Source organism: Gymnoscopelus microlampas (assembly GCF_963454915.1).
Source record: "Gymnoscopelus microlampas genome assembly, chromosome: 3".
NCBI classification, from domain to species: Eukaryota; Metazoa; Chordata; class Actinopteri; order Myctophiformes; family Myctophidae; genus Gymnoscopelus; species Gymnoscopelus microlampas.
Window position 1 is genome coordinate 22,319,940 of NC_139940.1, and position 12,812 is coordinate 22,332,751.

The following is a 12,812-nucleotide window of genomic DNA, read 5'->3' on the forward strand; positions in this document are numbered from 1 at the left end:
AAGTAGCGCAAGTGAACTACAAATGTTTATGCCGAAGTCTGTGTCATGTGTCCTCGAAGGTTTCAAGCTTCAACTTAAGTTACTCACTGTCGATGTGTCCATGGCATGCATCTTTGTGAACTACAACATCTGCGTTGAAATCATCTTAGAAAAGCTATACAAACATAGCTGTAAAAACTAAACAAAACACATTCCAGCGAGCCGCCGCCTACGTTAATGAAACCTTTGTGACCCATAGAAAGCTGTTTCACAGGAGACCCATAGACCTAGGAGTGCATGAGAACACAGCCTAATTCATACCTCGTCTCACGACAGTGTTGCGTGCCTACAAGCTCACAACGTGTCGCATATAAAGGGGAAAAACCGAAGGAGTGGCTCGTTTTGAACAAAATGCCTCAAATCATGAACGCAGCGTCCGATTGCCGTGAAACTTTGCATGCACATTCCCATTAGGCCGAGGAAGAAATGCCACCATTTTCACATTGACCTATTATAGCGCCACCAGCAGGACGACTTTTGCAAAAAAAATTATACATTATATTAGTCCTACAGATTTTGTCCTAACATCAACCTATTGTTGTATTGCAATAACTTCATCAACATTAGTCCCTCAACTTCTACAGATTCCACTCACCTCTATAATGACTGAATTCCGAACATTGCTGGCCCACAATAACCTACCTGACCTGGCGGAGACCTACACTGGCATGGCCAGACTAATATCACTGAGGGCAATTTTGTATTTTTTTGCACTGGCAGATTCGTCTGGTTTCCAGGCTAGCGGAGACCTGTGCTCCGAGGAGCACTTTTTCTAGTTTTATTTTAATCAGTCCACAGTCTACAGCCAATGTGGGGTTGATCACATTTTTAAGTAAATAATGTCTAAAATTTTACTTCTGAAATGATGCCAAGCATGGAAGGTTTGTTAGCTCAAGGATGATGCAATTTTAATTTACCAAATGGACTTATCCAAGTTGACCATTTTGCCTAAGGGTAAAGCCAAGGACTAAAGTTTGCTAAAAATCACCAGTGTAAATGTTTACCAGTGCCAACATGCAGTGCTGTAGAATGTCTTGAGATGCACCACAGAAACCTTATTTTGACAAATACAGTAGCGTATTCTGAGTGCAACGGTCCTTCTTGACTTGATTTGGCTGAAAGTGATGTATGACTTGTCCTAGCCCATCGTCCGAAAGGACACGTGCACTGTGCCTGGCTAGTTAGTTGTCAAATCTAGACTCGGATCTAGTAGTTTTGGATGTACTCTCTGTTCACTCACAACTGTATGGCCATGCAGCTCAGACTCCATCATAAAGGTTGTTGATGACATCTGCTACATTCTCCTGCTCACAGACAATGATGAGATGGCCTACAGAAAGGTTAGGTTAGAGCCCTGACATCATGGTGTACAACAACCTCCATCTAGGGCTGGTGAATCGTGATATGTGACTAGTTATTGTTTGGGAATTTATGCCAATATGTGTTGTTTTTCTGGTTTTAATAACTTTAAGTCGTATTTTAAACTTAGCAAAAACTCAAGTTTTGTATTATTACTATTTTTGGCTACACTTTGCAAATACATATGCTCTTTAAAATGTTTGAAAAGACTCTGCTAATGTAAGTTGGGGGGGGGGGTAGGTTTATTGATTGATTTTACTGGGGAAAAAAACGAAAAGGAAAAAAAACATTGTCTCACTCAGACAAATGGATGCTAAAATTCCTGAGTGACTGTGCCCAGAATGTTTGCTGAAACATTCATGTAATGCAATGCATAGTTGCAAAATTAATTTGGCATCAAACTGGTTGTGTCAATTTGAGAGAGGCTATTATGGCATTAATGTAGAACGGGGCTGTCATCTGCAATCATTCTGATCTGCCTGATCTATCTTTGAATTTGATCACCCTCTCATTTAGCAAACTACAGTTAGTTGTTCAGGGGACAACATTGGACAGGTCGGGGGTAAGGCAGGGCATGGGAATGATGTTGAGCTGGCTGGGTAATTACTGACCTATATACTGTCTGTAAGTCTGGCATTTGTACAGTATACAGCGCTTGCACTCAAGGTTAGAAGTCACTAGTTAGAGTTTACGTGGCCAAGTCTTGGATATCTCTTTTTCAGTTTTTCCTTCTCTTTCATTGATTTTTTTTCTTTTATGTGACTGTTGAATGGGTTTCATGTCCTTTTGTACCTTTTGTATTGGGCGTTTTAAATCATTGGTTCAATGAAAACTCTAAAATAGAGTTAAGTTTCAACGTTCAAAAACATAAAAACACAACATACAAGTAAAAACCACAGTAGATTGGTTATATTTGTACAGAGTTAAATTAACACAGACGTTTATAGTGAAGCTAAATATTACATGCTATGTATATGCTAGTACTGACATACATTTCTATGACAGTAGTAGGAAACTCGTTTTTAGTGGCGCACATTGTCACACGAACACAAGCTTTGATGCCCTGTGGGTAAGCTTAAGGAATATGTGGCGTGTATGTCACTGCTCTAATTTTTGCTTAAGTCTCAGTAAAGAAGCACTGGTACATTGAGGAGTTAATGAGCTTTACACAGAGACACAGATATTAGTGCAGACTAACACACAGACAACACAAGAGAACATAAAACACACACATGTGACGTAAATACACACATGTACATACAAGCACAGAATCACATGCACACCCGCAGACGGATGGACAGACACACACACTCACGCACACATGCATGCATACAGTCCTCTCTCTCACACACACACACACACACACACACACACACACACACACACACACACACACACACACACACACACACACACACACACACACACACAGTCTGCCTGTCAAATCATATTAAGATCGGGTCAGGCTGCTTTTGTACTGGTTGCTATGGCAGCTATGAGTGAAAAATGTCTGGCTGTAGGCTGCTCCTTCAGGCAGCTCCTTCCGAAGAAAGCGGCAGCATGGAAATTGTTTTATCGCATGAAGTCTCATAGAGTGCTTCTTACATTGTGCCTGATGTCCTATTGTTGCTATAAAACAGTGATTCTCAACCCTTTTCATTTCAAGGACCCCCAGTTTGATATGCATTAGGCCACAGCACCCCTAGACAAATTTATTGTCTCCACCAGGCCGGACGGCTGAAGGTGGAAGACTGTTTTCTATGTGTGTGTCTGTGTGTCTGTGAGCAGCTAATCTCCGGCACTGTTGGACCGATCAGCGTAAAACTTTGAACACACACTCCCGGGAGGCCAAGGAAGAACCTGTGCCCCATATTTTTCACATCGGCACATTTTTTATATTACTATGATAAAGAGGGCCCCTTGGGTGGATTTTTTTTTCTGATTATCGTTCAAGTGCTTTTTTATTTTTATTTTGTAAGACAATGGTAAAGTGCAAGTACGATCGCATGGAAGTACACATACAGGGGAAATGTAGGCACATTTCATGTTTTCAGTGTTTATGCAATAGAATAGAACAGAAATACTTTATTAATCCCTGAAAGGAAATTAAAAATCAACTGCTCTCATCAGCAAAGCACACATAAGACAATAAATACTTAATAATTAAAACAAAAAATGTAATCAACAAATTAAAAACAAGAAAGCACATCTGTAAGCCTATACTCTCAACTCAACACAAAATGCATTTATAGAGCACATTTAAAATGACAGAAGCCAAAATGCTATACAGAGAAACAACAAAACACTACAATAAAATACAGCAAAGTAAAATACAAATGGAATACAAAATAAAGGAAAGCAAAAACGGCACACAACAGTAACAATGGGGCAAGGTCTAGGGTCCTAGAGTGCTACTCTCAGCTGTGCCCAAAATAAATCTTCAACAGTGTCAATCCAAACAGTTCAGTGCCCCCTAAACGTTGCAGAGTTTTAATGGCCGCACGCAGGAATGACCTCCTGTGCCTCTCAGTGGTACATTTGGCATAATGAGTCTCTCACTGAACGAACGTGCTCCTTCTGTTATCCAATTCATCATGGAGATGGTTGGAGACATTGTCCATGATGTCATGGAGACTGGACAGCATCCTCCTCTCAGACGCTACTGCTAGGGAGTCCAGCTCCACCCCCACAATGTCACTGGCCTTTTTAATCAGCTTACTGATTCTGTCGGTGTCCACTGCCCTCAGCCCGCTGCCACCGCATGCCACAGCAAACAAGAAGGCACTGGACACCACAGTCTCAGCATCTTCAACGTCTTTGTACAGATGTTGAAAGTCCGCAGTTTCCTGAGAAATTATAGGGGCTCTGTCCCTTCTCGTAAAGCACATCCATGTTTTTTGACCAGTCCAGTTTATTGCGTGTTTGCGTGAGTACATACTGATAGGAACATGAGAATAACGCAGGAACAATCAATCAATTAATACATTAGGGATCGCATGTGAGTACGTGGCTATATTAACAAGAGAAAGAAAAAAAAATTGCAGCAAATAAAAAATACGGAGTGTATGGTAAAAAATGTGTTTTACCAGTCCAGTTTATTGTCAATATTATGTACTCCCAAGTACTTGTCACAACAATGTCCACACTGACCCAATGGATGGAAATGGGGGTCAACTTCTACCTCCGATCCACGACCAGCTCCTTAGTCTTTGTCACATTAAAGCTGCACTATGTCATTTTCCTCTTCTAACCCGGATTTGAGCCTGGTTTCCTGTGCAAGTAATGACATTTTTACCATTGAGCTAATAGAGCCGTCCTGCTTGCTCAGGGGATAAATTGTCAGATCCTGTGTTTAGATGAGACATGACATTTGACACAATCTAAATGTCTCAATAGAAGAGTAGGGAGACAAAATACAATAATAATAATCGAGTCTCATCAGTACAGACGTGCTTCCTTCGCAAAAGGGCCACTTAGCTGCAAAGGTGAGTGGGTGCGTATTATCATGGCTATTATAGAGATTGCTATCAATGGACAGTGTTATTTGAGGACATGAGGAGATCAAGTTCTACCAGCTAAACCGTTGGTTTGGTTTGGCAAGGTACGGTAGCTAGTTGTGTTTCCATTAAGGTGATCAGGTATTCTCTGTTGATGAGAGGCATGCAAATGTAACAACAAACAAAGACACAATAATTACATGTTAAATGTTGACTTAAATGATTTCAATGTCTGACCACACCACATACACTTCGTGAATCCTAAAAAAAGTCTTAAAAAAAGCTTTTTCTCCAACAAAGTATTGAAAGCACATTTAGCAAGTTTCACAGAATTGAGGCAGCTATAGCCCCCTGTGGGGCCCCAGTGTTGCTGACCACCAGTGCTGAATCTATTCCAACCATTAGTTTTGAGTAAAAAAACCAACTCATTTTCCATAAGAACATATGATTATTACATATCGCAAGAAAAATGTAAAGTAAGAAATGTGCAGTGTTGATGAAACCTGGTGTAAGTCTTACTCAGCCAACTCCTCATCTTCCTCACTCCTTTTCTCGTCTGCCTGGTTCATGTTCTTGCATTCTCCATTATACTTGCCACAAGCAGATATACACTTGACCCCCTGCTTTTTACAGCAGCACATGCGTGTACTACAGTCTCCCTCACAGTTGCAGCTGATGAATTTCAGTAGATAGTCTGGGGCAATGGGGTCTGTGGTAGGGACTGGTGCATAGCCTTCTCCTCCCAGTTTCCACCCGTAGCCGAGGAGTTGGTTGAGTAAGACTAACACCAGGTTTCATCAATACAGCACATTTCTTGCACATTCTCTGAAAACCCCTAGTTAGACACCTAACAAGTTCATTTTAGACTTTCTTTTTTTCCCCATATTTTTCACCCAAGCCCTCTGGGCTCCTTAACTTTGATTGGCTCTCCAGGATTTTCCACGAGGATTTGGGTTTGAATTAATTGAGAGGTGATTCTAGACACCTATAAGAACACATTGGTGAAGAAAGCTATTGTAGTAAATGTTTTCACAGATGGTCCAAACATCTTGCTAAAATTCCCTAACTAACTGTCACAGTGCTTTCTTATCCAGGTGAGCATAGGTGCGGTTCAGCAGGTAGATTACTGCATCATCAACTCCCAAGTCGGAGCTGGTAGGCAAACTGGTAGGCAAAACAAATTAGGTGGGAGGTAACAGGTTAAAGCAGGTTAATGCAGGTTAATGCAGGTTAAGAAAGGTACGCTCAGTGGCGTGAATATCATGCACTGCCAGAAAACCTCCCTTCAGTAAAATGACATGATATTGACAGCCAAATGTGGAGTTACACACAGCTCCGTTTCGGCAGGACTGATCGGTGGAATATGAATTTACACAAAATGTGAACAATATTATGGGATTGACTTGACCTACTGGCAGGCATGCACAAACAAAGCTTATAGGAGCATCGTAGAATTTCCAATGAACCTTCAATGTGTATAAAAATGGCATTCAGCTCAGCCCTAGTATTAATGTTTTTTAGATGACTCCAATTTCTCATCATAATGTCTTCACTATCTTCAGGGTTATTCAGTTTGCATGTATTTACAGGAGTGCAGAGCACAATGACCTCCTCAGTTCTCTTTGTATCTATTAAGATACATTTCTGTACCCACAATTTCAGTAGCTAAGAAATCATAAGAGAACAATAAAATAGACTTTTCAATTTCAATAATTCTCAATTCTGTGGCACACAGCATATTATAGGTCAGAGGGAAGATTGTAGATTGTGTGCATTCATACTTCCTGGGTTGAAACTCCATGACCCCATGGCACTATTATTATCTCAGGGGTCAATGAAAAAGTTAAATTTTTTGCTAGAATATCCACTTTCATACATTGAAGTTCTGTTGAAATATTGGCAGACAGGGTTCAATGCCATTTTGATTACGCCTGCACACCCTGGTACACTATAGCATCCCAAAGATACTTAAAAAGAAGCATTGCATCGCTAACCCACGTTAATCCTGTGTGGAGGATTAACACAGTAAAAGTATTGACACACACACACACACACACACACACACACACACACACACACACACACACACACACACACACACACACACACACACACACACAACTGAAAGCCGGGCCGGTAGGCCCCCCCCCCCTGCGCACGCAAAGTGCATCTAATTCTAATAAAATAAAGGTCCATGTGATCTGACGGCCCGGGCCCCCGGAGTCCCGGGCCCGTATGCGGCTGCCTACTTGGCCTACCCGGACGTTCTGCCACTGCACACACACACACACACACACACACACACACACACACACACACACACACACACACACACACACACACACACACACACACACACACACACACACACACACACACACACACACACACACACACACACACACACACACACACACACACACACACACACACACACACACACACACACACACACACACACAATTTGTGCTGCCTGGTAGGTGAAGGTAGTTTTTGTGTCTTGGTCAGATGTTGTAAATCTTTCAGGATCTTGGTTTGGCCCTATTTGACTTTGTTCTATCATGGTTGTTTTGTCAATATTTATAATGACACTAGCGACAGCCCTGAAAAAAACAAAGAAGAGTGGTAGCATATGACAAGGTAGAGGGTGTGTGCTGCCTGGTCCTGTCAAAGGAAGTGGTACAAAATCTGAAATGCATGAAAAAAAAATTGAAGGCGGCTCGTCCATCTGGGGTGGTAGGCCACCAAGGTGGAAATGGACGCAAATAATTTCCACATGCAGACACAACCTAGCAGAGAGATGGAGAGACGCAGAAGGTGGTGGATAGCTTCTGCTATCTTGGCGACATGCTCACCGCAGATGCGGGTGGACCTTGTAGTGATGGCAAGCGTACAGAGTCAATATAAGAAGTTCAGGGAACTTATTTCCTAACATCCTAGACCCCATCCCTGAAGATGAAAATGAAAGTATTAAGCCTGCGTCAGAAGCTACATGACGTATAGAAGCGAGACGTGGACCCTGAGGGTAGAGTACGAGGACTGGAGAGAGCAGAGATGAGGATTATTAGATGGATATGGATATGTCACTGAGGAAGGAATGAGTGCAGACCTGAGACAGGGCATGACCGAGGATGGCAGTGGAGGCGGATCTTTTGATTTGTCGTGTTTTAGTGCACCTGATTTGTATTTCCTATCCAATGTTATTTAGAAAAACTGCACGACATTTGACAGCTATAGACTGATAAACAGACAGCACGACAACATACCAAGACATACACGTAATCAACATATGACAGGTAACTGTAGTTGTTTTTTGTAGTTGTCTATGAAATGTCTAGCGGCCCTCTGAGAGGGTCTGTGTGTCTGTGTTTGTGTCTGCACAAAACTTTGTATGCATGCTGCCAGTAGTACCACCGCTAATCGTTTTTCACATATTTTATACGTTTTGAAATATTTAACTTTCATTTTATAATGGAAGTATGGTGCCGTTATCTTGCTGAAAGCTTGCCCAAGTTTGGAGTCATACTGTAGACGGACAGACATTTGGTCCTGGCTTCCGGCCTCCTTCATGAGCTCCAGCGACAGATGCAGCTGCGCGTAACTTGATAAAATAACCAACACAAGCTCTGATCGATTCCAAGATATAAGTAAATCAAATTATACATCCACTATGCATCCACTTTACCATATTTTATGGTGTTAAAGAAAATTCGGGTCGGTATATCATCATTAGAAAAAGACATCATGGGGAAAAAACATCCCCCTACTGGGGACGCACCCTTTGCTACTGGTAGTGACTGCACAATGCCATAAGATAGATTATGCATACAGTACAAGTGTGACATGAAAGCATTTGCATCAGCTGCATTCGCTTATCACAAAGGCTGACAATAAATGCATGGGTCCATTAAGTCTCTTCTCAACACATCTCTAACAATATCAGCACCTTCCAACAACATCACATTAGAGAACACCTTAAGGTTAAGATCTTATAAGCGGTACACCGACAAAGGGAACAAAGCTAAAATGTTCACTAGGCTAGCTGGCAATATTCTTACTGTTCACTTCAGTTAATTAATCAAGGACTTAAGGATTAATCCAGTGAATAGTTGCATCTCATAATGAAGTCGGGTCTGAGTTCAAAGAGCACATTAATTAATGGGAAGCTTTCTGAGCTAGCAGCCTATTTTTGGGAGAAAACTGTTTAATGCACGTATGTGTGGGGTGTGCATCGCTGTTTCTCATCAGTATAATTGGTTTTGGCTTATGGCCACTGGATGAGGATAGCTGAAAGTGGTCAGTTGGGTGAGGAAAGCCTTTAATCATAATGGATTCCCTACCTGCAAATGGGCCCGGGTGACAGAGAATTGGGGTCACACACATGCATGCTTGCTACATACTAGCTGGTCTGACTGGGGTGTGTGTGTGTGTGTGTGTGTGTGTGTGTGTGTGTGTGTGTGTGTGTGTGTGTGTGTGTGTGTGTGTGTGTGTGTGTGTGTGTGTGTGTGTGTGCGTGCGTGCACGTGTACAGTACATGTGTGTTTGTATAGGGGGACAAAAGCTCTAGAGAGGAAATCTGCATATTGGCTGGTTTATAATTGGCTGGCTTATAATTATTTAATTAAAGGTGCATGTGCATGTTTGTATTCTGTGTATTCGTATGGGCATGTTAATGCATGTTACCTCATGTGCATTTATGCAACGGTCTGTAGTTTTTGCTTTTGTTTTTGTTCATTTAGCTTTGCATGGGGACATTAACGCATGAAGTCTGTTACTTTGTGGGTGATCAGATGGGGTGGGAGCGGCCAGTTTCAGGAGAGCTTTTGTTTGTTTTTGTCAAGTTGTCCTTGTTTATGTATGCATGAATGTATTTGTTGTATTGTTCTGTCTATTGTACTCTCTGTATTTTTGTGATAAGGACCCTCTCTCGAAAACGAGATGATCTCAAGGGGTTATCCTTTCAATAAAGGTACTATATTTAATAATCTATTAGATGGAGCGAGAGTCACTGTGTGTGTGTGTGTGTGTGTGTGTGTGTGTGTGTGTGTGTGTGTGTGTGTGTGTGTGTGTGTGTGTGTGTGTGTGTGTGTGTGTGTGTGTGTGTGTGTGTGTGTGTGTGTGTGTGTGTGTGTGTGTAGCTGAGTTAAATGTGGATAGTTTCTGTATACACATATATATTTCTGCATAAACATGTAAATGTCTGCATGGTTTCTGGCAAATGTTTAGTTGAGGTTTTCACCCCCAGTTTGCATGCCAGTATCAGTGGGCAGGGTTGCCTAAGACTCTTGTAAAGACCACAAACCTGACTGACCTTATTGTTGATCTTGTTAAGCCATTACCCAGCTTGGGCCTCACTAAAGACTCCTTAGGGCCTGACCTTACTGCCAATTGCCTAATGTATCTGGTAATTTTGACACACATACAGTACGCACACAGACGTCACACCATTTCCGTATCCTTTCTAGACCGGATGGGAAGCCACAGATGCAGAGCCCCTTGAGGTGTGAGCCATTTAAAAATCTAACAAACATAAACGTAAATAGATAAGCAAAGTCCAAACTGTTTCATTGGGATCTGAACATCGATATAATGAATGCATATTCAGACCTTTGGACATCACCCTACTTGTGTGAATGGTGTTCCAGTGTTTAATGAACAGATGAGAAGTCTGACTGTACTACCCTGTCTGGACTCTGTATTTATTTTGTACGTAGGCAATAGGCTTGCGTGTGCCGCACGATACTGTCTTTTCACAGAATAAAAGAAAGTTTTGCATTAAAATTATGATCTGAATCAATATTTTAGCTTTGGATCAATAAAAAATGTTGCCAGCCGTTTGATGACTTTGGTACTATGCACGACACATGCAGCCCAGCAGATCTGGCAGATTGAAGTGATAGCAAACCAGCAGCTTTCTCCAGCGTGTATAAGGATGTATGTTTTTTTTCTGCCGGCCAGAGTGACGGATGGTCTCCATAACTTACTCGTCAAAGACTATATTTACCCAGATTCGGCACCTGGAGAGTGTTCATTGTGAACTCTGGACAGACATCTCTTCTACTGCTCCGATCAAAGAATCAGAATATACTGTAGCTGGAACACTGGGGGAGATCTTGGAGCTATCAGCCACTTTCTCTCAGCAAGATATTTTTAATCCTGTGGACATTATTGTTAGTAATCCAGAATAGGTAGGTCAAAATCCCTCCTACATACTACCAAGAATCCATAACTATATCCATCTTTTAATGTGTTTAGTTTTTCTTTGTTCAGGTGGCATTTTTTGTTTAGAAAAAAATAAAAATAGCGAATGGCAATTGCAGCATGTCCTTAAGGCAATATGGTGCTCTTAATACACAGTTGAACCACTTTAACCACATGAACCCTAGCGTCCCTATTCTGTGGCAAACATAGCCGATCTACTGTACATCACTGGAGATCGCCTATTTGCAGAGAAGAGATTTGGTGTAGAGAGAAATACTGGTCGAAGTTTTTCCCTCTGCACCAAATCTCTTTGTCAGAAATAGCAGGTCTACAAGCCCATAACAGCTTGTAGATCTGCTATTCTGGGTATGTCGGCTATTATGGCATGCCCACAATAGGAATGGGGTTCATGTGGTTAAAGATACAGTAGCAAGGGGCTACACAGCATGGTTTTGTAGCTCTCACAGTGAACTGTTCGAATTTACAATAAAGACCCCATGTTCAAAATTGCTGAAACGTCTCACAGTTGCGTTGAGTCATGTTGTTTGGGGCCTCCGCACAGAGCACTTTAGCTTTGATTACTCAATAATTTGCAGCAGGGAGTTCTTAAATGTTTTAATTTTCTTATTCAATACGAGACGTTCTAGAGAAGTTCTAAATGGTCTGTACTAAATGTTTGAATTCCCACTGGTTGCTCATTTTGCAGGTAATACACGATTTTAAATGAAAATTCCTTTCACTATCCCGTCAACTGTCCACTAAAGAGCCGCTAATTGCTGTCAGATGTAAAATGTAGATTTATAAGAACTCATAAAGACTCATATTGCTTCATAACAATAATCATAACACATTATAAAGCATTCTATAAAGACTTATAAGGTCAAGTATTGCTGGACACTCACAGGCTTTTATTTGGCTTATTGACTATTATAATTAATCTTATATAATGTATTATAATTATAATATGCTATGATCCTGGCCTAAGGAAAAAGTCAGTGAGTGACCAGTAATTATGAAGTATTATGATGCTTGACCTTATGAGTCATTATAAGGGGCATTATAATGTGTTATGATTGTTATTTATTGATCCAGCATGTCCGTTAGTCTTTTGAGTTTGTTTAATTATGTTCAAAACAATCAAATTACCAAATAAATATAGGCTACATTTCATATGGCTTTTCCAACAGTCGAAAACTAAAGCCACTTTTCTTGGTCAGGGGGTGTAGGACATAGGCCTAGGCTATTACTACTCGTGTCTCTCTTTGTTTACAAATAATCGCGGAGATTGCATCGATCAGTCATATTTATTTTTCAGCATCACATAAGAATTATGAACAAAGAGGCTGCAGTGAAAAGAAGCACTTCCCCGTCTCACTGTTATCCACAGAGAGAGAGAGAGGGGGAGAGAGAGAGAGAGAGAGAGAGAACCCGCCCGGTCCGCGATAATGGCGTCTGAAATCTTGACCCGTCCACCCGCCCGCGGTTCAACCCGCGGGACCTGCGGGCTACGGGTCGGCCTGCGCATCACTAGTAGACGGTCTGATCCCTGCCCACGCACCTGTCTCTGTGCTGATCAGTGTGCATAAGACTTTGTTGTTTCCCGAAAACTGGAAATATGAAATATAGTTGTGTGTGCTGAGTGCTGACACAAAACCCATGCCTGCAGGGTGAGAGGCTGAAAGCCTTATATAGAAACTGAAATTAGCATATAGCTTC